Source organism: Dromiciops gliroides, chromosome 2, assembly GCF_019393635.1.
Source record: "Dromiciops gliroides isolate mDroGli1 chromosome 2, mDroGli1.pri, whole genome shotgun sequence".
Lineage (NCBI taxonomy): Eukaryota > Metazoa > Chordata > Mammalia > Microbiotheria > Microbiotheriidae > Dromiciops > Dromiciops gliroides.
In genome coordinates, this window is record NC_057862.1 from 538,843,780 (window position 1) to 538,870,015 (window position 26,236).

The following is a 26,236-nucleotide window of genomic DNA, read 5'->3' on the forward strand; positions in this document are numbered from 1 at the left end:
AGGAACACTGAAGAGGCCAGCATCACTGGATCATGGAGTCTCAGAGAATTGCTAGATGTAAGAAAGATGGAAAGGTAAGAAGAGGCCAGTTTATGAAGGACTCTGAAAGCCAAACAAAAGATTTTATCTTTTATCCTGGAGGCAATAGGAGGTCACTGAAATTTGTTGAAGGTGGGGTGAGGGCAGACGTACATAGTCAAGCTTTAGGAAAAAGAATTTGACTGATGAATGGAGAATGGACTAGAGTAGAGAGAGACTTGAGGCAGGAAAACCAAACAGAAGGGTATTGAAATAGTCCAAAAATGAGGAGCTGAGGGCTCATTATGGTGGTGGCACTGTCACAAGAGAGAAAGAGGCATTTTGGGGCAATGTGAGCATTGAAATTGGGGGTAAGGGGGCAGCTAGGTGGTCCAGTGGATAAAGCACCAGCCTTGGATTCAGGAGGACCTGAGTTCAAATCTGGTCTCAGACACTTGACACTTACTAGCTGTGTGACCTTGGGCAAGTCACTGAATCCTCATTGCTCTGCGAAAAAAAAAGAAAGAAAGGAAGAAAGGAAAGAAGGAAGAAAGAAATTGGGGGCAGCTAGGTGATCCAGTGGATAGAGTTCTGGGCATGAAGTTAGGAACACCTGGAATCAAATTCAGCCTCAGATACTTACTAACTGTGTGACCTGGGTAAGTCACTTAAGCTTTATTTGCCTCGATTTTCTCACCTGTAAAGTGGTGATAATAATAACACCTGCGTCACAGGGTGGCTGTGAGGAACACAAAATCACAATTGTATAAGTGCTTAGCAGAGTGCCTAGCACATAACAATCGCTACATAAATGTTATTTTTATTATTTTATAGCAATGGCAGGATTTGGCAACAGATTGGATATGGTGGATGAGAGAGAGTGAGGAGCTGAGCATGGACCTAGGTTCCAAGCCTGAGTGACTGGGAGGATTGTGGTACTAATGAGGAATCTAGGAAGCTGGGATGATTTTTGCAGAAAAATAAGAAACACCCAAAAGAACAGAAACAATAAGAGGGCAGAGTGGGAGAAGGCTAGAGGTCCAGCTTTTGAGGAGACTTGGCTTCAAGTCCTTAATGAAATCAAAGGTCTATACTGAGGAGGAGGGTATAGAGAGAAAGAATGACAAAGAAGAAATCAGAAAAATGTGAGGAAATTGACATGAAGTCATACAGAATGAAGAGAACAGGGCAAAAGAAGAATAATATATACAGTCATTCCCATCCTCCAAAATGCATTGGATCTGTGATTTCTTCAAAGTAGGTATTCCTTCCCCTAATGTAGATAGCAATTCACTCAGGCCTGCCAATCATGGGTGAAGGGACTGGGAGGATAAAGGACAGAGATAATATTTCAAAAGGGTAGGAGGCTTTTTGAAGTTCTACAACGATTTAAACAATATTAATAAAATCAACATCGAAAGGCCAGGCAACAAAACTGGTAAAAAACCCAAACTAAGCAATAATCAATATTAATGGAAAATATAAAAGGAAATTTACACAACCTATGAAGATAGACAACTGTTTTGCAACTTAGGGAGTTGCCCACATCAACTCCTTTCCCATTCAGCTACCTGGAAGCTTAGGTAGATAATTTTATTTGCATTCCGCTGTTAGGGACTTAATGGCTAGTCAAGGGAAGTTTTATGTTTTATAGGATTGCATCTATAAGGCAAAGCTTAACAAAAAGGAATGTATGTATAAATGGTAGAAATCCAGCTATTGGAGCATGTGGTTATAAGAGGAGCCTTTCCTGGAAGCACTTCAAGTGACCAAGCTGGTGACCACCTACTCTATGCATAAGTACTTCACCATAAATGGGCAGCCATGTGAATTGATTTTTTTGTTTGTTTGTTTGGTTACAATCATTTGCCAAAGATAGCTCCATGACAGATCTTCCACGTGACATCCAGTAAATTTTGTGGGGCATCATCCCTCCCCAGCTTTGTCACGTCTTGGGCCTCCTCTGCTCTGAGGACAGAGGGGCCCCGTAGCCTTTGTCATCCCCAGGCTGTTGTTCCACAGGTGAGCTCCCCAGTGGCTGCCAATGGTGTTGATGAGATTCAGCAAAGCACCATCATCGTGCTTAATGTGCTCACTACTGTAATCCAAACTCCATAAATGAGCAATTCCTTTGCATAATGAATGGATGATTCTCTTTTTATGCACTTTTATGCTGTTCCAAGTCTGTGGTTTCACTAACTTTCCACCTCAAAGATATGTAATTAGAGCCTCGGCAATCTGTTGGCAGGGCCTACCCACCCTCCGATGGAATCTGCCACAGCTCCACTGTCTTGCTGCTGACAGGAGCAGACACAAAGTCTGAAGGGAGGATGGGGGAGGATGTGGGGGCTGGAGGTAGAGGGGGAGGGACCGACTTGAGTCCTCTGAAGTGTATTGAACCCTTTAGGGCAGTGGGGGTGGGGGGGATATTAGGTATCATGATTGCTTTCTGAAGGACCCTTCAGAATGTGGCATCCTCCCTACCCCCAAAGCCCTCTCCCCCTTTAGTTAATGCTTTCTCTCACTAGTCTACCAGCCTCCAGTAACATTACCTGAAGTCCTTAACCCATGTCACATCCATCCTTCTGTTTGGCCAGAAACCCCGAGGGTCTTTCTTTCCCAGATTGATTTTTTTTTAAACTAGGTAAAAGAGACCATTCTTTGCCTCATTCCTAACTGAGCCTCAATCACTGAATGGGCATTGCCTCAGACAAAACCGAGACCTGTGGAAAAGCCTTAGCTTAAAAGACCAAGGTCTCCCATTTCATCATGGTCACCTCTAGTCATCCTGATCTGTATCTTGCCACTGGACCCAGATGGCTCAGGAGGAGAGAGTGAGGCTGGTAACCTTGCACAGCCCTTCCTCACTTAAGTCCAATTCAGTGCAAGTCAGGACATCACCTCCCTGATGTCATGGTCCTCTTTGAGAACGAAGGACAGACAACAAGGTTTGCCTCAGAAAGCTCTTACTGATGTCAGAATTGTCTCAATATCCCCTGCATTCATCATGCTTGGTTTAATCTCCAGGCAATACTAGGTGGTATAGTAGATAGAGTACTGGGCCTGAAGTCAGGAAGACATGAGTTCAAATACAGCCTCAGATATTTACTAGCTGCATGATCCTGCGCAAGTCACTTAACCTCAGTTTCTAGTAAAATGGGGATAATAGCAGCCTACCTCCCAGGAATTGTTGTGAGGATCAAAAGGAGATAATGATTGTAGCATTTAGCACAGTGCTACTCACAGGGCTCCCTACGTGATAGTTCCAGTAGAATTTTGTGGCCGTCATCCCCAGCAAATGATAGCCATCATTGTTATTATTAATCCCACCATACCCCACTCTCATCCCCAGGCCACTTAAATTGCTGCCAATTCAGTTCTATGAAAATCAAATCAATTAGTTGAATTTTAACCCAACTAAACTTTAACCCAACACAAACATTTCTTAAGCAAGGCACTGTACTGTGCTGTAATGCAATGATAAAAGTATAAACCAGTCTGTGCTCTCAGGGCACTTACATTCAATTTTCTTGAGCCAAAGATAAATCTTTTAAAAACCATCAGAAAACTTTGGAGTTCACTTCTATCATGCCAGCGGCCAGGGCAAAGGCCTATGTCTTCCTTGTACTGTCCCTCTCTCATCTCATTGACTTCTAAAATCCTATTCATTCTTCAAGGTCAAGTTCAATTGGCATCTCCTCTTCCAAGTTCTATCCTCTGTCACTTGATCTTCTAGTACTACATACTTCCCTTTTCTAAATTTACTCCCATTTTCTTACATTTATCTTTTCTTTCTTTTTCTTTTTTTTCTTTCTTTTTCTTTTTTTTCTTTCTTTCTTTTTTTTTTTTGGTGAGGCAATTGGAGTTGTGACTTGCCCAGGGTCACACAGCTAGTAAATGTTAAGTGTCTGAGGCCAGATTTGAACTCAAGTCCTCCTGAATCCAGGGCCGGTGCTCTGTCCACTGTCCTACCTAGCTGCCCTTCTTACATTTATCTTTGCACATTAGTCGTCATTTCTACCAGACTGTAAATGTCTTGAGGGCAAGGACCCTTCTTAATGCCTGCCTGACAAGGATACTTAATAAATGCTGAAAAATGTCCTCCCTGCCCTATTCTCATTTAAACTCTAGGCATAGATTGAGGCTTAGCTTGGCCAAGTTAAAGTACTGACTTCTCCATGAAGCATTCCTGAGTTATGCCAACCTAGGAATCTCTACTTTCTCTGAATTTATTACATTTATAAGCAGAGAAAAATTATGTACTAATCTGTGTGTACTGATTGTATTATGCATGTCTCATGTTTCTTTTTCAGGGTGACATTAGATCATAAACTCCTTGTATGCCAGATAATGTTCATTTTTGAACACTTCCTTCCCATTGTTGTGCATTTATTCTGACTTTTTTAGACCCCATTTGGGGTTTCTTGGCAAAGATACTGGAATGGTTTGCCATTTCTTCTCCAACTCATTTACAGAGTAGGAAACAGACAAACAGGGTTAAGTCGACTTGCCTAGGGTCACACACATTAGTAAGTGTCTAAGCCAGATTTGAATTCAGGAAGATGATTCTTCTGACTCCAGGTCTGGCACTCTATACCACATTGCTGCCCTCTCCTCCCATAGTGCCTCACAAAGTATTGGGTACAGGATATCTATTCAATGATATTTGTTCAATGAATTTTGATTGGGGAAGAGGGAGAGGAAGAGAATGGGAATTTTATGATGTTTTAGAGTATCTGGGGCTTCAAACAAGTAGCACTCCATGTGTATATCAGAGTTGTTAAATCAGCAGAGCTATTTGAACCCAAATTTTCTGATTCTATATACAACACTTTTTCTACTTTATCACACATTAGTCATCCATACTGAAAACTCAGGCATCCCATGCCTCAGAAGATGAAATATCATCTGCCCAACTGGGCCTTTGGCCTTCTTAGGATGGATTTCTGTAGCTGCATCTCATCCAACTTATACTCAGAATCTGCTAACTGAGTCATAGAAGACAGACCAGATGCTGCTGAGTGTAACTAAGCTTCCTGGAACCAGTTTCCCAAATGGAGATACCATTGTCCATATTCTCATTCTGGCTTTGCTCCTGTTTCACAAAATGACCTTGAATGAATCCTTTCCCTTTTCTAAGCTCAGCTTTGCTCCACCCCAAAAGTGGCACAGTATGAATGACATTTGCTCTTTAGCATCCCGTGCTCAGGTGACATGAGTGAGTAGTAGTAACAACAACAACAACAACAATAAACAGTAATAATAAATCATAGCCAACATTTCTCTAGCTTTGTAGTTTGTTTGGTCATATCTCAGTCATGCCTGATACTTTGTGACCTCATTTGGGGTTTTCTTGGCAAAGATAAGTGACTGGCCCAGGATCATAAAGCTAGTAAATGTCTGAGGTCAGATTTGAACTGAGGAAGATGAGTCTTCCTGATTCCAGGTCGAGCACTCTATGTACTATGGCGCCACCTAGATGCCCTAGTTAATCTCATTTGATCCTTTAACAGCCCTGAGAAGTAGGAAATAGTTCAACAACATGCCCAGCCTCAGGGAATATCTAGGATTTATGAGTTCATCAATTCATTGGTTCATTCAGTCATCCCCTCATTCGATCTTGAAGTCTGACTATATGCTCAGTCCTGCACTTCGTGCAAGCATGAACCTTTATAATACAATGATGCCTTCCAAGAAAGAGTTCAAAGTCTAGCTGGGGAGATGGGGTATAGATGGAGGAGGAATTGAATACCAACACAAAGGGATGTCAGAGGGCAGGTGATTCTAAGTGGTGAATAAGTGGAACAGGCATTTAGTGTTCTAAATTCAGGGAAGGGAGGTCACTACAGACCAGGGAGGTCATGGTGAGAGGGTGAGACTTGACATAGACCTTGAAAGATTGGTATGATTAAGATAGGTGAAGAAGACGGGGATGACATTTCTGGTGAAGAGTGAGGGCATGAGAAGCATGGAGACAGGAATGGACAAGATACATTCAGGGACTAGTACATGATTGTATTTCAAACTTAAAAAGAATGCGTGTCTCATTCGATCCTCACAACAGTCCTGTGAGGTAAGGACTAGGCTTAATAAACACTGATTGATCAATTCCCATTTTATAGACAAAAACATAGTTTATCTGGTTACATAGTAACTAGAGTCAGAGTCAGAGGTGAGATTTGAACCCACATGTCTTCTGACTCCCAGTTTAGCACTTTTCAGTGGCTGTCATAGACTAGTCTTAGGAAGGGAAGTTTGTAGGAGGGAGGAGTGAGGGACAGATTGGAACAACAGCATCATACAGAACTGGAAGGGATGTTGGAGACTATCAGTTTCTATCCCCTCATTTTAAAGATGAGGAAAGTGAGATTTAAAGAGGTTAGGTGACTTACCCAGGGTCATACAACTAGTAGGTGTCCGAGGCAGGGTTGAACCCAAGAAATAAGCCTAGCACTCTGTCCATTTCTGATTGGAGAAGGACTTTAGAGGGTTAAGAAGTTTGGGTTTAGACAATAGGAGCATAGAGCATGTCAAACACAGAGGACTATTTTATTGACAAGCTGACTTGGTGGTTTATTATCATCTTCTGCCCCATCTCCATCAAAAAACACGACCAGTGGGTGGCTAGGTGGTGCAGTGGATTAAAGCACCCGGCCCTGGATTCAGGAGTTCCTGAGTTCAAATCCGGCCTCAGAACCCTTTGACACTTACTGGCTGTGTGACTTGGGCAAGTCACTTACCCCCATTGCCCCGCAAAAAAAACAAAAACACGACCACACACATCACAACCATTACAAGCACCCCCCAAAACCTTGTCTTAAGGGAAGATATTGTCCTCTTCTCTTTGTAGCTGGGACCGCAGCCCTGGATTGTGTCAATAGGCTGTTTCTCCAGGGTGGCTCCTCTTGCTCCTTGGAATATCTCAATCCTTCCCAGATCAGGTATTAAAGATCAGTTTTCAGGCCAATAAAGCTGTCCGTTGTCACCCTGTCACTTCATCTGGCTGAGGGAAAAAGGGGGAGGACAGCAAGGAGCAGGGTTGTCACCCTTCTAAGGCTGGGTAGGCAGAAGCATGTCTGTATTACCAGAAGGAATTTCCAGGCTGCTGGGGGGAAAAGGCTATCTCAGAGACATGATCTTCTGCAAAGTCAGAAGCAGTCATTCTAATGGGTAAGAGCTGAGGGGGGGACTGAGGGCAAGCCTGAATGCTGTGGACAGGACGAGGCACGGCTAGTGGGGGATAGACAGGGGGTGGGGAGGGTGGGGGAGAAACCTGGGGAAACAGCTTCACATTTTCAAACCTGGGACAGCTTTACTGTAGATTTGAAAGAGTATCAGTTTCCCTCTCCTTTCTTTAATTCCTACCTATAATGTTACTTTTAAACTTCTTGAAGGTTCTTTTGCATCTATAAGTCATTTAATCCTTGCAACAAAATAGAATAGGGATTATAAATCGCACCATTCTACAGATGAGGAAAACTGAGCCCTTGGGAGAGGGGAAATGATTCACCTTCTCATTTAACAAGGACCATGACCTTGGGGTCAGGTCTCTAACTCTGAGTAGGAGGTTATCTGCCAGATCCCACTGCCTTTATGCAATTCTGGCCATTGGCAATCTGTGCCTGGGTTGAGAATGAAGGTCAAGGTAGGAGGTGCTGGATCAATCTACAGTTCTGGTTCAGGACAGCCTGTGCCTATGTGGTGGTGGGAATGGGGAAGATAGTGGAGAATCGCCTTCCTAGGGGAGCAGGGCTGTGGAGCTGGGAGCTGGGAATTGCTTCTCCACCATCTGCTTCTGGTTCACTGACTTGCCATCCATCCTTGCCTTAGCAGGGCTCCCCAATTCTCAGCTGACAGAAGGTCTCTATTTATAATACTTTGTGTTCCCACTCCCTGCTTCTCTTTCCTCTTGATCCCAGAAAAAACAAGTACACCAATGACTCCTAGCTTCCAAAGTGTCCCTCTCCATTGGAGGCAGCGGCGATGGTGGCCTGCTGCTGCTCTTACCTCAGGCTCAGGACTTTGGGTTTCTGGATGCCTTTTTAGACTTCTGTATGGGGGATGGGAGGAAGGGCATGCTCTCCTTTCAGGTCAAGAAGGCTTATCTACTTCTGTCTCTCTTCCCAAGGGCCCTGGAGCTGCTAAGATTTTCCCTTCTCTCTCTCTCTCTCTCTCTCTCTCTCTCTCTTTTGGCAGGGCAATGAGGGTTAAGTGACTTGTCCAGCGTCACACAGCTAGTGCATGTCAAGTGTCTGAGGCTGGATTTGAACTCAGGTCCTCCTGAATCCAGGGCTGGTGTTTATCCTCTGTGCCACCTAGCTGCCCCCTCCATTTTCTCTTACAGCTTTTCCCCTAGAGTTTATAGAATCATAGCTCTTGAGCTGGTAGGGACCTTCAAGGTCACCTACTCCAATCCTGCCATTTTGTAATTGGGGAAACAGAAGCCGCAGAGAAGTTCTGAATTTAGTCAAGGACATATATGTAGTAAATCTTGGATCAGCTTTGATTTCACAGTCCAGTATACTTTTCTCTGCATCACACTGCCATCTGAAGTGTCTGACCAAAATGGACCCAGGAGTTTTGCTCCTACTTCTACCCAAGCTATGAACCTAACAAGCCATTCCTTTCTCCATGCATCCATTTCCATTTTCTCCCACCCCCTGCTCATCAAACTAATTATGAGACTCAGTTATAGCTGGGAAAGTGCTGTCCCAAAGTACCTTTTGAATACTCTAATTTCAGACTTTTTTTTTTTTTGCTTTCTTGTTTTAATGTTTATTGATGCTCCAATTCCTCCATTCTTCTCACTTCCCAATGCCTTTCCCATACACTCCATATAACTCTCCCTTGTGTTAAGGGCTAAAATTCTAGCTAGTCTGTCTAAAATATCTAATGAGTGGTCGCCAATAAATTATAAGCTTTAGCAAGAGTTACATTTTAAACATTTATTAAGGAGAATAAGAATTTGGTAAAGAGAGAGAGAAAGGCCTAGATTCCTATCTATGAAAGGGAGAGCACATTTCTAGCTCCGCTCTCCACCAGAGCCAGACAGAGCGCTAGTCTCTTCCTTCTTCCTCCCACTACCCAACGTCACTTTCTGATGCCAAAGAAAAGACTCCTGGTCTTGCCCTCAAAGACCTTTGCTTCATGGGCGGAATTCTTCTACAGTAAGTCTCCAGCAGGTGGCATCATTCCAATCGTTACATTTGTAACAAAAAAGTACAGTTAACAAGGCAATCAACACATTGGGCATGTCTCATAAGGCATGACTCATTCTGCACTGATGTTCTACCACTTCTCTGATGAATGGTAGGAAGATTACTTCACAGGAGTATACTGTAGAGCTAGAACTGGAAAGGGCCTTATGCATCATGTCCAGCTCGCTCATTTTTTCAGATCAGGAAACCGAGACCTAAAAACATTGAATGACTTGCTCAACATCACATGTGTATGTACTAAGTGAGAGAGCCAAGATTCAATCTCTGGTCTTGTGACACCAAGTTTGACACCATCTCCATTACATCACCACTCAGGTCTTCTTCCAAAAGGCTACAGAGAGAGTGGTGGAACTGGGACTTGACAGCCATCTCTGCTACTATCTAGCTACATGATCAAGGGCAAATGGTCTCCCCTCCTGCAAAATGAGGAAGGTAAGGCCCTATGGATGATCTCTAACATCCTGTCTAGGGTCTGGGATTCCAAACCGACTCACTCTTCTGATCAGAACTTTCCTGTTCTTGTTTTATTTTTTTTTGGGGGGGGGGGGAGGCAGGGCAATGAAGGTTAAGTGACTTGCCCAGGGTCACACAGATAGTAAGTGTCAAGTGTCTGAAGCCATATTTGAACTCAGGTCCTCCTGAATCCAGTGCTGGTGCTTTATCCAATGCACTACCTAGCTTCCCCTTTCCCTGTTATTGTTTTAGGATTTCTCTTCATAACTCAGCCAGTCCTCTAATGGTAAACAAGAATAAGAATTAGTTCCACCTCCCAAGAGAATCCTGTCATTACCTTGGACTGTGGGTCAGGGAAGAAAGACAATGCTTGTGCCATGGGTGATTTCTAGTAAATGATCTGATTCTTCTTTCTCCATCAATGCCTCCCCACCCTCCTCCTCCTGTTCAGTCACTTGCCAAGTCCTACGGATCCTACTTTCAGCCTTTCCATTCCCCACCATGTTCTTTGTCATCATTCTAATTTATGTTCTCATCGGTTACTCTCTGGATTCTCCCAATAGTCTTGTACCCGGTCTCTCCCTCCCCCTCCATCCTGTCTTTCTCGTCTCTCTAAATGCACAGGTTTGACTACTATATGAAGATTTGGTCAAATTTGGTTCAATTAAGGGGAGAAGGGGAGAGAACAACATTCATTAAATGCTTATAAATATAATCTCCTGGGAGGTGGATGCTGTGGTTATTCCCATTTTACAGTTGAAGAAACTGATGCAGACAATGACTAAGCAGGAGAACCAAGATTCAGAGTCTGGTTTAATGACAGCTGTCTCCATCACATCATCTCAGAGATCTTTGGTAGCTCTCTACTGCTCACTCAACAAAGCAGGTACCACTTTTGCTGACATTCTAGGCCCTCAACAATCTGTCCCCCGTCTGATTTTTCATGTCTCCCCTTCAATACATTCTACTTTCCAGATAAAGGAAACAGCTCCTTTCACCCCCACCCCCACCTTTGTTCATGCCTGTAGCTGCCCCTTAGAGTCGCCGGTTGCCATGGAGATTAATGAGGGCAATGGTGGGAGTTTGTGGAGCTGAAGAGAATTCAGAGGAAGTTGGATGTCAGGGCCAGCCTTGCATGGTTTGTCATGAAAACAAGCACGTGCCACAGAAGAACAGCATGTGGCAGATTGAGAGGAGCCTTTGTCAAGCCCTGCACCTGGCTGTTTACCTGCATATTGATCTCCCACAGCCCAACCTTATCCCTTGCCAAGTGCCTCATCTTTGAGCTTGAGACTTGCTTAGTCCTGGCTTCTGTACCACACTGGCTTCCTGCCTCTGGGCCTTTTCATCCCTCAATCTGTCTTTCCACTTACACATCCTGGCCTTTGCAAATGATACCACCCCCTCTCTGGATAGGAATTTCCCAACTCCCAGCCTGTGACCCACCCTACTCCCGATTCATTCTGACTGGGAAGATATTAATCAGCTCCATGGAACCTGTTCTGCCAAATGGAAGCCCACGCTGGGTCCCTGACACACCCCGGGAGGGGGAAGCACTGTGGCATTTCCCATAGTTCTGCCTGCTAAAACTCCTTCCCTTCCTTCAAAGGCCAATTTGAGTGTAGACTACTCCAGGAAGTTTTCTCTGATTGTCCAGAGCAGGAAGCCTTTACTAGCCCTCTCCTTCACACTGATCACACTCCTAGTTATTTGTTTGTATACCTGTCTCCTCTCCCTAATAGCTCTTAATAAGGTTGGTGGAAGGCAGGCTCTCAGTCCCATTTCCTATTTGTTTCCCCATTACTAAGTGCAATGCCTTTCGGCGGCAGCTATATGGTGCAGTTGGGAGAGCATCAAACCGAGACTCGTGGAGATCTGAGGTAAAATTTGACCTCGGATAGTCAGTTGCTGTGTGATGCTGAGCAAGTCACTATCTGCATCAGTTTTTTCAACTGTAAAATGGGCTAATAACAGCACCTATTTCCCAGGATTATTGTGAGGATCAAACGAGATCATATTTGTTTGGGTTTAACACAGTGCCTGAAACCTAGTAAGCATTTAATACATGTTTGTTCTCTTCCCTTCTCCCCTTAATTGAACTGAATTTTTATTTTTATTTTTAAATTTTTTTATTAAATTAAAAAAAAAATTTTTTTGGTGAGGCAATTGGGGTTAAGTGACTTGCCCAGAGTCACACAGCTAGTAAGTGTTAAGTGTCTGAGGCCGGATTTGAACTCAGGTACTCCTGAATCCAGGGCCAGTGCTTTATCCACTGCGCCATCTAGCTGCCCCTAACTGAACTGAATTTAACCAAATCTCTACATAATAACCAACCTCGGCATGTCTGGGCATATCCAATTTTTCTAATATGGAGTTGATTTTTTTGTGGTGGGTCTTTGGAGGATATCCAGATTCCCTAAAGTGGAGGTCTCTTTGCCCCTGTATCACATGGGTAGGGGTAGCCTTTTTTAACCGTCAGGCTATGTCTTTAGAACTGGTGAAACTGTAGCAGCTAGGTGGTGCAGTGGATAGAGCACTGGCCCTGGATTCAGGAGTGCGTGAGTTCAAATCTGGCCTCAGACACTTGACACTTACTAGCTGTATGACCCTGGGCAAGTCACTTAACCTTCACTGTCTTCCCCGCCCCCCCCCCCCAAAAAAAAAGAATTGGTGAAATTGAACCTTTCACTCTCTTTCTGCAGCTCTTTTTTTTTTGGCCACTCTTATCTGCTTTGTCCACAAGGCGAAGATCCAGTTCACACAAGTGAGGATGTCATGACCTGCAGCAGTGAGAGGTGAAGGACTTTCCTTCCCTTGCTCTCTCTCTATTTTTTCACCGCACTCCCCCCCCCCCCAAAAAAAAAATTGGCGCGTGAGTGCTTGTTTCTATTCGATATTTGTCCTCCTAGGTTTCAGGTGTTGGAGGTAAATCCCAAAGGATCCCCTGGGAATTTGAGCTACAGTGACCTTGAAGCCAGGATTGCAAGTGGGGTCAGCCAGCCTGTCAGGGAAGGCCTTAGAAGCTAGAGTGCCTGAGACCTGAGCCTGAGAGGCGTTTTGGACTTGGAACTGAGTCTGTGCTCTATAGAAACTGAACTACATTAGGAACCTAATCTCCTTCCCCTCCCCAGAGGACTGAGGTGGTGAAAATGTATGTGTGTGAGGGGAGCTCTAGGGGTGTTGGTGGTAGATCATGTCTCCCACAGCTTGGGGAAATGAATTTGTATATCTGTGATTATGCTTTCTGAAGTAAATATTTCTGTGTAAAAGCTAATCTGATTGTTAGTGGTTAAACTGAGCTGGGATGCAGGGGACCATAGCTCCTACAATTAAGGGAATCCCATTAATTGGGGCTGGAGTCATATGCAAAGAGCAATATATCCCCTGTGCTCTTAAGCATACAGAGAACTCTGGGGGAGGAGTGAAATCTCATACACTCAGTCTTCAGGTCAAGAGGGCTGGTGTAGTCCGTGTTACATGAGAAAAGTTGATAATAAACTTTATGGTATTTTCGTTCTGACCTGAACCCAGAATTCCAGCTTCCTACAGAACGCTGACTTTACTTTGCATGAGATTAAGGAAAGCAAACATATATATGTATAGATATAGATATAGATATAGATATATAGATATACACACATATATCTGTGTGTATCTCTCTCTATATTTATCTATATATGTATGCAACATACATATGCACAGTTCAAGATATAGCTTAGATGAGACAAGTATGGTAAACTACTCTACCCTACTCATTATATTAGTACTTAAAGAATAGCCATTCTCAGTTAAAATTACTTTTTAAAAATGATCATAGGATTTAGAGCAAGAAGGAACCGTAGATATTGTCTAATCTGACTCTTGCACTTTTCTTTTTTAAATTAAATTAAATTTTATTTTATCTTTTTAATCATAAAACTATTTTGTTATTTTCTAGTTACATGTAAAGATGGTTTTCAGTATTTGTTTCCATAAGATTTTTAGTTCCAGTTTTTTTCTCCTTCCCTCCCTTCCCTCCCCGCTTCCCCAGACAGAAAGCAATGTGATATAGGTTATATATGTACAATCACATTAAACATATTTCTGTGTCAGTCATGTTGTGAAAGAAGAATCAGAACACAAGGGAAAAACCTCAGTAAAGAAAAAAAGCACCAAAAAGTAGAAACCATGTGGTTCAATCTGCATTCAGAATCCACAGTTCTTTTTTCTGGATGTGGAGAACATTTTTCATCATGAGTTCTTTGGAATTGTCTTGGATCATTGCACTGCTGAGAAGAGCCAAGTCTATCACAGTTGATCATCACACAATGTTGCTGTTACTGTGTACAGTGCTCTACTGGTTCTGCTCACTTCACTCAGCATCAGTCCACTTAAGTCTTTCCAGGTTTTTTGGATATCTGCCTGCTCCTTATTTCTTACAGCACAATAGTGTTCCATTACATTCATATACTACAACTTGTTCAACCATTCCCCAGTTGATGGCATTCCTTTGATTTCCAATTCTTTGCTACCACAAAGAGATCTGCTATAAGTATTTTTGTACATGTGCGTCCTTTTCCTTTTTCTATGATCTCTTTGGGATACAGACCTAGTAGTGGTATTACTGGGTCAAAGGTTATGCACAGTCCTGTAGTCCTTTGGGCATAGTTCCATACATTTAATCTTTTCAAAGAACAAGATTCTTTTCTTTCCCATCTCCCCATGGTGGGGGAGGAGAAGGAGGAACAAATAAAACCCATGTAAAAAATATGCATAGTCAAGCAAAATAAATTAATAACAACAGTAGCTAGATATAGTGCCTGCTATGTGCCAAATGAGGGAACTGAGGCAAATAGAGACTTGCTCAGGGCCACACAGCTACTAAGTATTTGGGGCTAGATTTGAACTCAGGCCTCTTGATTCTGGACACAGCACTCCACCCACTATACCACCTAACTCTCACAGTGTCCAGGTCCATAAATATGGGTTATATTCTACATCCTGTCTGTATCACCTCTATTACAGGAGGTGGGGAGTCCTCTGGAATCATGCTTGGCTACCATGTTGCTCAGAATTCTTAAGTCTTCTAAATTCATTTGTTTCTACCATGTTGTTGTTACTGTACAGATCATTCTCCGGGCTCTGCTGACTTTGCTGTGCAGTAGTCATACTTGTTTTCCCAGGCTTCACTGGAATTGTCCCTCTTATCATTTCTTATGATATCATAGTAATCCATTGCATTTACATAGCTTAGTTTCTCAATCTCTCATTTACATCATATAGCATAGCTTCCTCAAGCTCTATTTTACAAATAAGAAAACTGAGGTCCAGCAAGGGAGAGTGGAACCCCAACAAGCCAGACAGCTATCCATACAAACGGTAGCAGAATTGAGACTCAGACCCAGAATCAGATCTTTCACTACCTCCATTGGTTTGAGGTTTCTCTAATGATCATATCAGGTTCTGATATGATCATATCACAGGGGCAGGTGATTCCCAAAGCTCCATTTCTTGCCCACTTCTCTCTCCTGGGCTCCGGTTTCACATCCCCAACTGCATTTGGAATATTTCCACTTGGATATTCCATAGGCTTCTTAGACTCAAGAAGTTCAAAATAGAATTCACTATTTAGCTTATTAATCCATGCTCCCTACAACAAATTTCCCTATTTTTTCCCTAGGGTGTTGCTATCCTCGAAGTTACCCTGGTTCCGACCTAGGTAGGAGTATCTAGTTTTTCATCTTATTCACCATGAAGTCAGTTCCCTAAGTCTTGTGATTCCATTTGTCAAGTCATCATCCAATCTTAAACATTTGTTGAGTACTTACTGTTTGCCAAACACTGAGCTAAGTCCCAGAGACACACAAAATTAGTCTCTGTCCTAAAGGGGTTCTATGGAAGGGGAGGGAGGGAAGTGAAAAAAGCCATTTTTTTAAAATACCTTACTATGTGCCAGGCACTGTGCTAAGCATTTTACAAAATATTTCATTTGATCTTCACACATCCCCTGTGAGGTAGGCACTGTTATTATCCACATTTTACAGCTGAGGAAATTGATGCAGAGAGTAAAGTGACTTGCCCAGGGTTACATAGCTGCTAAATGTCTAAGGCTAGATTTGAATTCAGCACTTATTGAATCCAGATCCAGTTTTCCATCCACTGCACTACTAGGATCATGGTAGACATATACAGAGCAGGTGAAGGTAATATGAAATGTAGTCATTAACAGCCTACCAGAAGGTGACATTTGAACTGATATGAGTGAGAGAGACTTTCAGGAAGGGGACCATATGGTACAAAGGCCTGGAGATGGGAAATATGGAGTGTGATGTTTGAGGAACCATAAGGAGGCCAGTATACCTAGATCAAAGAGTATATGGACAGGGATCAGATGGAAGGAGGGCTGGAAAGGTAGGAAGTGACCAAATTTTTAAGAACTTTGCCCTGCCATATATTTGACTTTAGAGGTAATAGGAAGCTACTGAAGAATACTGAAGTGAGGGTCCTGGTTGGACCCATCAGTTCAGTTCAAGAGTTTTCAGCAGTGTCCGACTATTCCATGATGCTCTTTGGGTTTTTCTTGCAATGATACTGGAGTGGTTTGCCCATTTTCTTCTCGAGTTCTCTTACAGATGAGGAAACTGAGGCAAGTAGGGTTAGGTGACTTGCTCAGGGTCACATAGCCAGTAAGTGTCTGAGGCCAGATTTGAATTCAGGAAGAGGAATCTTCCTGACAGTGCTCCATCTACTATGCTACCTAAGCTGCCCCTAAAGTATAGATTGGACCCATTCTTTAGAAAAATCACTTTGGCAGCTGAGTGGAAGATGGATTAGAACCTTTCATTGGTTATGCCTCTATTCCTGGAATGTATTTCCTCTTCACCTCTGTCTCTTAGAATCCCTAGTTACTCATAAAACTCAGCTCAAGCTCAGCTTTCTACAAGAACTCTTTCTTGGCCCTCCCCAGTGGCTAGTGCCCATCACTTTCTCTTTTGAGTATATCTCTTTATGGGAAAAGTTACAGCGCTGGCCTCAGAATGAGGAACATATACTCTGGGTCTGACTCTGGGCAAGTCACAACTTTTCAGTATCCCAGGTAAACTTTTTACTTCTCTAAGTTTCAGAGAAGGAGTCACAACTTCATGCATAGAGGAATAGATTTCCTCACAAGGGAATTTCCCTGTACTAATGAAATGACAGGACTAGTTCTATCTGAACATGTTGCTTCCCTCAGTAGAATAGCTCCGTGAGGGCAGGCTGTTTTGTTTCATGTATTAGCGTCTTGCTCAGTGCCTGGCACAGAGTTTGCAAAATAAATGCTTGTTGATAAATCGATTAGGCATCTAGGTGGCTCAGTGGATGCAGTGATAGGCCTGGAGTCAGGATACACTTGAATGAAAATCTGACCTCAGATACTCACTAGCTGTGTGACCTTGGGCAAGTCACTTAACCTCTTTTTGTCTTTATACGCTATGGAAGGAGATGGCAAACCACTCCTGTGTCTTTGACAAGAAAACCCTTGTGGGGTCACAAAGAGTTGGACATGACCAAGCAACAATGATGAATTTGTTAGATATTATTTATTAATTTCTCATTGTTGTTGCCGTTGCCATGATCATCACCATCATCATCCTCTTCCTCCTTCTCCTCCTCCTCTTCTTCTTCTTCTTATTGATGGTGGGGGGACTAAGGTCATATTCCTGATGACTTGAACACTAATCCCAATTACTGAATGTCAAGATTCTTAAAAATAAATAGAGGGGCAGCTAGATGGCGCAGTGGATAGAGCACCGGCCCTGGAGTCAGGAGTACCTGAGTTCAAATCCGGCCTCAGACACTTAACACTAACTATGTGACCCTGGGCAAGTCACTTAACCCCAATTGCCTCACTAAAAAAATAATAATAATAAAAATAAATAAATAAATAGAAAAAAATCCAGCGTGGGCAAGAGGGAGAAGGAGGGAGAGGTAGGCAAGATATTTCCAGAAATGATGTAAAAACAAAAGGCATCAACACAACTTATTTTTAAAAACAAGTAAACCAGGGAGTCTTGGCTTGTGGTTTTGACTTGCCTGTCCCTTTCAAGCTCGGATTTCTTTCAATGTTTTTATTTTGAGTCTGAAAATAGAGCTTTTACTTGACAAGAGAGTGGATGGAATTTTGAGATCCAAAGTTTGTGGGGAGAGAGAGAGGATGGTAAAGAGAAGAATGAGATTGCTTCATTCTGTGGGTTAAGAAGGCATTTGGGGCCCTCTGCTGTCGAAGAGTTACCTGGTGGCTGAGTGTTGGAAGCATGTGTCCTTAGCCTACAGTGCTCTCTGGTGGCCCTGCTTCTTTCAGACATGCTAGCCTGATTCTAACTGTGCTTCAAAACCATACCAAGGGATTTAGAGCTGGAAAGGACCTTAGATATCATCTGCTGGGAGTATACTGGCACCAGCCCTGACTGGGGAGAGCCAATTGTCAAATTTTCTGCAAAAACATTTACGCCTCAGAAATCAACAAATAGTGCAAATTAATTTTTTGTTGATTGTCTAGACCAGGGATGTCAAACTCAAATAAAAAGGGGGACTATTAAAGGGTATAAAAGAATCCCTGGGCCCGCACATTGACTCAGAAAGTCATATATTAACATTATCTATGTTCTGTTGTAGTTTTATTTATTTTGTTAAATGTTTAATCTGGTTCAGGCTGTGGTCAGGAGTTCAGGCATTATGCTGCCTTGATGACTATCCTGATGTTTGATATATCTGGTCTAGACTTAAGAAAATAATGGAAAAAAATTTTAGTAATTCAGATTAAACTTAAAAGTGTGTCATGGGTACATTGTTGTTGTTGTCGTTGTTTTCTATAGAGCTGGTTGTTAAACATTTACAAGTACACCCCTGATTTTAGTCTGACTCTCTTATTTTACAGCTGAGAAAATTGAGGGGAAAGTGAATTGTCCAAGGCCATACAAGCTAGTAAGTAGTGGAGCTGAGATTTGAACCAAGGTTCATTGATTTCAAATTCAGTGCTTTTCCCTCCACCACATCAACCTGGGTCTCCAAATAGTCATAGTCAATCAACAAATACAATACAACAAATATCAACAGATGTATTGTAGACAACACCACGGGAGTTAAAAACAAGTCTAAGAGGCAGTTTCTGTTCTCAGGAAGCCTGCTTTTTGGCATTCGGAGCCATTTTTTCCGCCTTCCCCAGCAACCACACTCCCATTCCAGTGCCAATTCTATGTTATGAAATCATAGGAGTATAGATTTAGAGTTGAGAGGGATTTTAATAGTCTTTAGTACAGTTTCCTAATTTTACAGACTAGGAAACTAATGGCCACAGGAGTAAATGAGTTGTTGATGGCTTGAATACTAATCCCAATTACTGAATGTCAGGATTCTGCAAAACAAATGAAAAACAGTACTGGCAAGGGGGAGAAGGAGGAAGAAGGGTAGACAGGATATTTCCAGAAATGCCTATAAAAACAAAAGGCATCAGTAAAGCTTATTTTTTAAAACAAATAAAGCAGTGAGTCTTAGCTTGTGGTTTTGACTTGCCCTGTCTCTTTCAAGCTTGGATTTCTTTCAGTATTTTTAGTTTGAGTCTGAAAAAAATTGCATGGGTGAGTTCAGGTCCTCTGGCTTCAGAACTAGCACTCTTTCAAACCACTTAAGGACCTTGCTGCCATATAAGTTTCAAACATGCCCCCAAAATGTTAGATGATAAAGGGTTAAAGTATTGCTCATTTCAGGGTATCCTTCTCCTTTTCCTCCCCCTCCTCCTCCTCCTTCTTTTCCTTCTTCTCCTCTTTCTCCTTCTCCTCTTTTCTCCTTCTCCTTCTCCTCCTCTTTCTTCTCCTTCTCCTCCTCCTTTTCCTCCTCTTCCTTCTCTTCCTTCTCTTCTTCCTCCTCCTCCTTTCCCCCAAAAGGAATGAATCTCTAATTATTTTAGACACTAATGGTTAGTAACATAGTGTCATCTACATCTGGGAGGGGGGTAGGGAGGTAAGAATGTGCTGAAACCATCTTCAACAAACTTGTTCAATCTGATTGCTAAATTTTTAGGGTGAACATTTATACCTCAGAAACCTGCAAAAGGAAATTCATTTTGTTAATTGCCTATTCTTAAAAAAGTGATGGAGGGGGCAGCTAGGTGGCGCAGTGGATAGAGCACCGGCCCTGGAGTCAGGAGGACCTGAGTTCAAATCCGGCCTCAGAAACTTAACACTTACTAGCTGTGTGACCCTGGGCAAGTCACTTAACCCCAATTGCCTCACTTAAAAAAAAAGAGATTAAAAAAAGTGATAGAGTGTTAATTATATCTTGATAACAATATTGATTAGGGGAATGCTAAATGAGATTCATAGTATCACAAGATTTTAGTCCTGTCATTCTCTGCCCTGCTTAGTATACTTTTGGATGCATTATTGAATTCAGTTCTGGGCACCATCCATGTCAGGGAAAATATTTTCTCTATGTCCAGGGAAGTGCCACAAGGTCAGGGGATTGATTCAACCAATCAGAAGATTGGTTGAAGGACATGGGTATGTTTAGCCTCGAGAAGAGAAGACTTAGGGAGAACATATTTGTCATCAATTTTTTTTTTTGAGGCAATTGGGGTTAAGTGACTTGCCCAGGGTCACACAGCTAGTAAGTGTTAAATGTCTGAGGCTGGATTTGAACTCAGGTCCTCCTGACTCCATGGCCGGTGCTCTATCCACTGCACCACCTAGCTGCCCCTGTCATCAATTTTTAAAGTGTGGGTTATATGAATGAGGGATTTGATGTCTTCTGCTTGGCTGTAGAAGAGGAAGATGAAGAGAGATCAGCTTGATTTAAGTACTATAACACAGAGGTGCCTGCTGGCCTCCCTTCCAGTACACCTGATGTTCTGGCAGAACTGCATTTGCCTTGTTCACTCCCAGTGATGGGTAACTTTTGGAGGAATGGCAGAGAGATGATGTAGGATGGGCCATTGAACCATTTTTGAAGGTAAAAGACAGACTCAGAGGGACCTCAATGGTTCCTCAAAATCAGGCCTTTCCTCTGCCACAGTGGAAAGTAGATTCAGGTCAGACTGTGATTCATGTTGACATAGCCTTTTGCAACTTATTCAGGGCCGAGGAGGCATGCCCCTTAAGATTTCAGGTCTTGGGCACTAGCCATACCTGAAACTTTGTCATTATCATCAGCCTGTCGCGGTTGTAGAGGCAATCAGAATAGCTACAAAATTTCTACAGAATATCCTGGTACTAGTGCAAACTAACCACGTGCATGTACCCAGCTCTAACTTAAGTGGGGACTGGGATATTTACAAACTGGTCCTTTACCACCTTGTGACCCAGACCTCAGAGTGGGGACATGCATGTCAACCTCAAAGGGGTTGGAGCAGGGATTGCATGAAACTCCATTGCTTGTGCTCTCTATGCCTAATGTTTGATATTAACATGCTTAAGGGTTTTTTTTTTGTTTTTTATAATTAAATTTACCAAATTTTATTGTGACTACTATAAAAATTTATTATATTATTAAAACATTTTATTTAGAATTTTATTTTTCCCAAATTACATGCAAAACAAATTTTAACATCGATTTTTAAAACTGTGTGTTCCAAATTCTCTTCCTTCCTCCCTATACCCCCTTAAAGAACTTAAGCAATTCAATATGTTATACATGTGTAGTCATCATGCTTAAGTTTTTATTGTTATTTTATTTTATTTTTCTTTCTTTTTTTTTTTAAATGAGGCAATTGGGGTTAAGTGACTTGCCCAGGGTCACACAGCTAGTAATTGTTAAGTATCTGAGGCCAGATTTGAACTCAGGTCCTCCTGAATCCAGGGCCGGTGCTCTATCAACTGCGCCACCTAGCTGCCCCTTATTGTTATTTTCAATTCCTTTTTTTTTTTTTTTCCTTTTTTAGTGAGGCAATTGGGGTTAAGTGACTTGCCCAGGGTCACACAGCTAGTAAGTGTTAAGTGTCTGAGGCCAGATTTGAACTCAGGTCCTCCTGACTCCAGGGCCGGTGCTCTATCCACTGCGCCACCTAGCTGCCCCTTTCAATTGCTTTTTATGGCTTATTAGCTTTAGTAGCATATGTGAATGCAAAGGATGAAGGCAAAGGGAGCATGGCTTAGTGTGATTTGATTGGTAGATGCATAGATACACACCCTGCACACAGACTTTAGAACTGGTCACCTTTCATACAAAGGGAAGAGCTAAGGGGATGATAGGCAACCAGACAGCCTGAGGGCCTGACAGGCACAGGCCACTTGGTTTATATTCACCCACACCCTAGTGTTGGGTGGTAGAAAAGCTTAGGAAAACCTCTGACCAGTTGCCTTAGGAGGAGCTTCTCATCAATGGAATTCACAGGGTTGTAGATTTTGAGAAGACCCGGAAGGGACTTCAGCAGTTATCCCACCTCACTTAACAGACATGGAAACTGAGGCTTAAGTTAAATTATCTGTCCAATGCCACACACATAGTAAGTGGTAGCCCTGGAATTTAAACCCAGGTGACCTGTTAGGTAGCTGGCAGGAAGACTGGAATTTAAATCCAGTCTCAGATATTTACAAGATATATGACCCTGGGTAAGTCACTTAACCCTTGTCTACATCAATTTACTCAACTGTATAATGGAGATAAATAGTAAGACTTACCTTCCAGAGGTGTTGTGAAGATCAAATGATATAATATTTGTAAAGTGCTCAGCACAGTGCCCGGCACGTGGCAGGTACTTAACAAATGTTGTTTCTTTCCTTCTTCAAATTTAATGCTCATCTGTGGCACCTCAAGGCTGCATGACCCCTTGTTGGAGCTGATGTAAAGGATATTTCTGCTTAGACTAAATGATCTCTAAGGTCCTTCTTAGTTCTGGGTTTCTGTGATTCTGCAGGTGGCATGTGCCTATTTATTGAATAGTGACTAATACAACAAAATATAATTCTTACATTGTATGCCCCAGGGTAAATATTACAAATATTGGGGCAAGGGGTTGGATTAAGTCTACTCTGTGGGCCATAAGGAGGACCATGCAGATTTCCGGTCTCTTTCTTTGCAATCTCATTGTTGGCAATCTTCCATATGTGTTGTGTCACACACTAGAATGAGCTCCTTGAATGCAGGGGCTGTCTTGATGTTTTGCACAAAGCCGGTGCTTAATAAAGGCTTCATTTCTTCATTCTTTTGACACAGCCCCAGTCCTTGTGGGAGCAAAGGGGTCAGCCTCTGCCTTGCAGAGGACTAGAGCAGATGTGTCTTTCCTAATGGAGCAAAAACATCCATGCCGAGCTCCCATCCCGCCTTGCCCCATCCAAGGGAGGTGAGAAAGATCAGGGAGGACTGTAACAGTTGGCTTATACAGCCTGCCAGCTCCAGTTGTTGAGCTTCAGGAAGCAGGGAGGAAGCGTTCGTTCGCCTTCTCCCGTTTTGGGGCCAGGAGGAGAGAAAGAGAATTTATTGTCGGAGCTGGCTAAGCCAGGCGGCTCTAGTACAGTTTTAATCATGAATCATTTTGGATCAACTGGCTCCGCTGGGTGCGTGAGCAGATGGTTATCATTTTAAAATGCTCTACCCTCCTTAGTAGAATCTGGCTTTTTATTGCCCCAATTTAATTTGGCTTGATTTCCCATCCACTTCGTGGGCTGGAGAAAGCAGCAGGTCTCTGGGCTGCAAGGCATCTAGTGCCCACCAGGGGCTGCTGCTGCGTTGTTATCCCAGCTCTCATTATTATTATTATTACCTAGTCATTGCAAGTGCCTCACCCTCTAAACCTTTCCAGGTTTTGCTTGCCCGGGTCTTACCTGAGACCTCAAGGCGTCACTGTCTCTGCCGGCTGAGATGATGGTCTTTCCACAACTTTGTGGCATCTCAACGTTTTGGGATTGGCGGGTGGAGGTGAGGTGGTCCGCATGCAGGGAACCGGATGGGTAGGGGAAAGAAAAAAACCCAAACAACAGAAACGCAACAACAAATAACAGAACTCCCCGAGCTGAGCTGTGGAGCTGCGAGGCCCGGACTGTGGAGCCACGGAAGAGCAGCTCCTGCCCTCAGCCTTCTGAGCACGTTGCCTGATGGAAGCCAGAGATAGCTGCAGCCCTGGAAGCCTCCCGGCATTCTACTAACCATTTAGTCACTTTCACAAGGAGACGACAAATACATAAATCAGGCCCTAGGGCACTCAGCCACCTGCAAATAAAAATGCTTCTGTTGAGCCCCAGATGCTGCCCTCACCCTTCAAGAGCTGTGCTGGGCTATGTGAGAGACCAGAGAGTGGGGTGGGGGGCGGAACCCAACCAAACAACCAACCAAACAAAAAACTCAGTGCTAAGCTTGGACTCCCTCTGCCTGGGGGTCTGTCTCTTCCTGCTCTATTTATCCCATTTGGCTGAGCTACTGCCAGTAGACTGGAACCCTCGCCTGTATTAATATCTTTTCTTTTCTTTTTTTTTTTTTTGCGGGGGGTGTATTGAGAGTTGGAGGAATATCTTAACTACCTTCATCTACCCTGTCTTTTCCCCTCTCCTGCCTAGACCAATCTGTTCTGCTCACTTCACTGTCAATTACCCAACTTCCGGGCTTAAGGACCTGTAATGGTGGGGCAGTTACGTGACTTAGTAGATAGAGCATTGGCCCTGGAATCAGGAGGCCCTGAGTTCAAATATGATCTCAGACATTTATTAGCTTTGTGACCCTGGGCAAGTCACTTAACCCCAGTTAGCCCCCCCCCCAAAAAAAAAACACCCAACAATGGCTGCCTATTGTCAAAATACTAAGTTCTTCCATAATTTGGCTCCTCTCCACAAATCCAATTTTGTCTCCTATCATTCTTCAGTGTGAATTCCAGACAGACTACTGTCATTGTCCCCCAAACATTCCTCACTCAGTCCTACACTCTACTTCATGTTATGCCAATCTACTCCAATCCATCTTAGAATCTCAGAGTGGGAAGAGAACTAAGAGGTCATCAAGTAAAACAATATTTCATTAAGAATGTTTTCTATAACATGTATTTTAGGGACATGACCAATGTATGACTTTTTTTTTTGTTTGACTGTTCATATTTGTTATAAGATTTTTTTCCAAAAAGAAAATAGATTTTTATTAGTTGAAAAAAATACAATAAAAATATTTGCTATAATATACTGAAAAAATGGTTTTCCGGACTTTGTTCAAAGACCTTCAGTGAAAATGGACCTATTGCCTCTGGAGACAGCCTGTTACATTTGGAGATAACTCCCAATTGTTACAAGCTTTCTTCCACCTTTGATATATCCTGTTTGTTCCTTCTCCTCCCTCCCCATTTTGGGCAACTTTCATCTGTTGTTCTTTGTTTTGCTCTCTAGCTCCAAATCCCCAAGTAAAAGGTTTACTTGTCAGGTGTGCTGTAGAAGGCAACAGGTAGGGTTTGAATAGATGCTATCTGAGGTCCTTTCCAACTATGGGATTATTTTTGATTCTATGGTCCCTCTTGCACCATTGAAATCAAGAAGAACATGATTTTCTAGACCCTTCCTCATCTCCAGCCCCAGGTCTTCTAGAGGCCAAATAGCCCTAATACTTTCCCTCTTCTTCCTTCTCTGTTCTTTCCCCAATTCTTAGTGTGCTCTGAGGCCTAGCTTGAATTCCACACCTCCCTGGAAGAGTGGGGAAAGAACTGAAATTAAAGTTGGGCCATCTGGTTTCTAGACCCAGTACTGTCATTAGTAGTTGTATAATCTTTGAAAACACAATTAATCTCTCTGGTTCTTAATTCCCTCACCATTAAAGTGAGGGGGTTGGATGAGAGGCAGCATGAGATAGTGGGAAAAAAAATCAATGGGCTTTGAAGCCTTGAGGACCAAAACTCTGTTCTTAGCTCTGTCGCTTACCAAGGTGACCTTAAGAAAGTTGCTCAATCTCTACGGACTCAATTTCCCCATCTGAAAAATGAGGAGGTTGGACTAGGTGTCCTCTGAGGCACATTCTAAATCTGGATTTATGAATTTATGATTAAATCACCTATAAGGTTTCTTTTAGCTCCAAATATATGAAAATAGGATTAAATGATGCATATAATGGTAATTTTCAGCATTCAGAGACTTGTAAGGACTATTATCAAAGGATTTGTGCTCAGGTAAGCATTGGAATAAATGACCTCAAGAGTCCCTTTCCACCCAGAGGTTCTATGGTTTTCCCTATACTGTTCATCTCTGGCCCAGGCAAGTAAATTGATTTTAAAGTTTTTTTTTTAATTAATTTTTTTCAAGGGGCAGTTAGGTGGTGCAATGGATAAAGCACGGGCCCTGGATTCAGGAGGATCTGAGTTCATATCTGTTTGTCGTTCATTCTTTTTGTAACTTTGCCAATATGAAGGCTGTACAGTGAAACCTCAGGATTAAAATGATACATTTTGGAAAAGACTTTGGCAAACTGGAGAGGTCCAGAGAGGGATGCCTAGGAGAGAGATAAAATTGGAGGTCATTTCATAAGAAGATATGCTTAGGGGCAGCTAGGTGGCCCAGTGGATAGAGCACCAGCCCTGGAGTTCAAATCCGGCCTCAGACACTTAACACTTAATAGCTGTGTGACCCTGG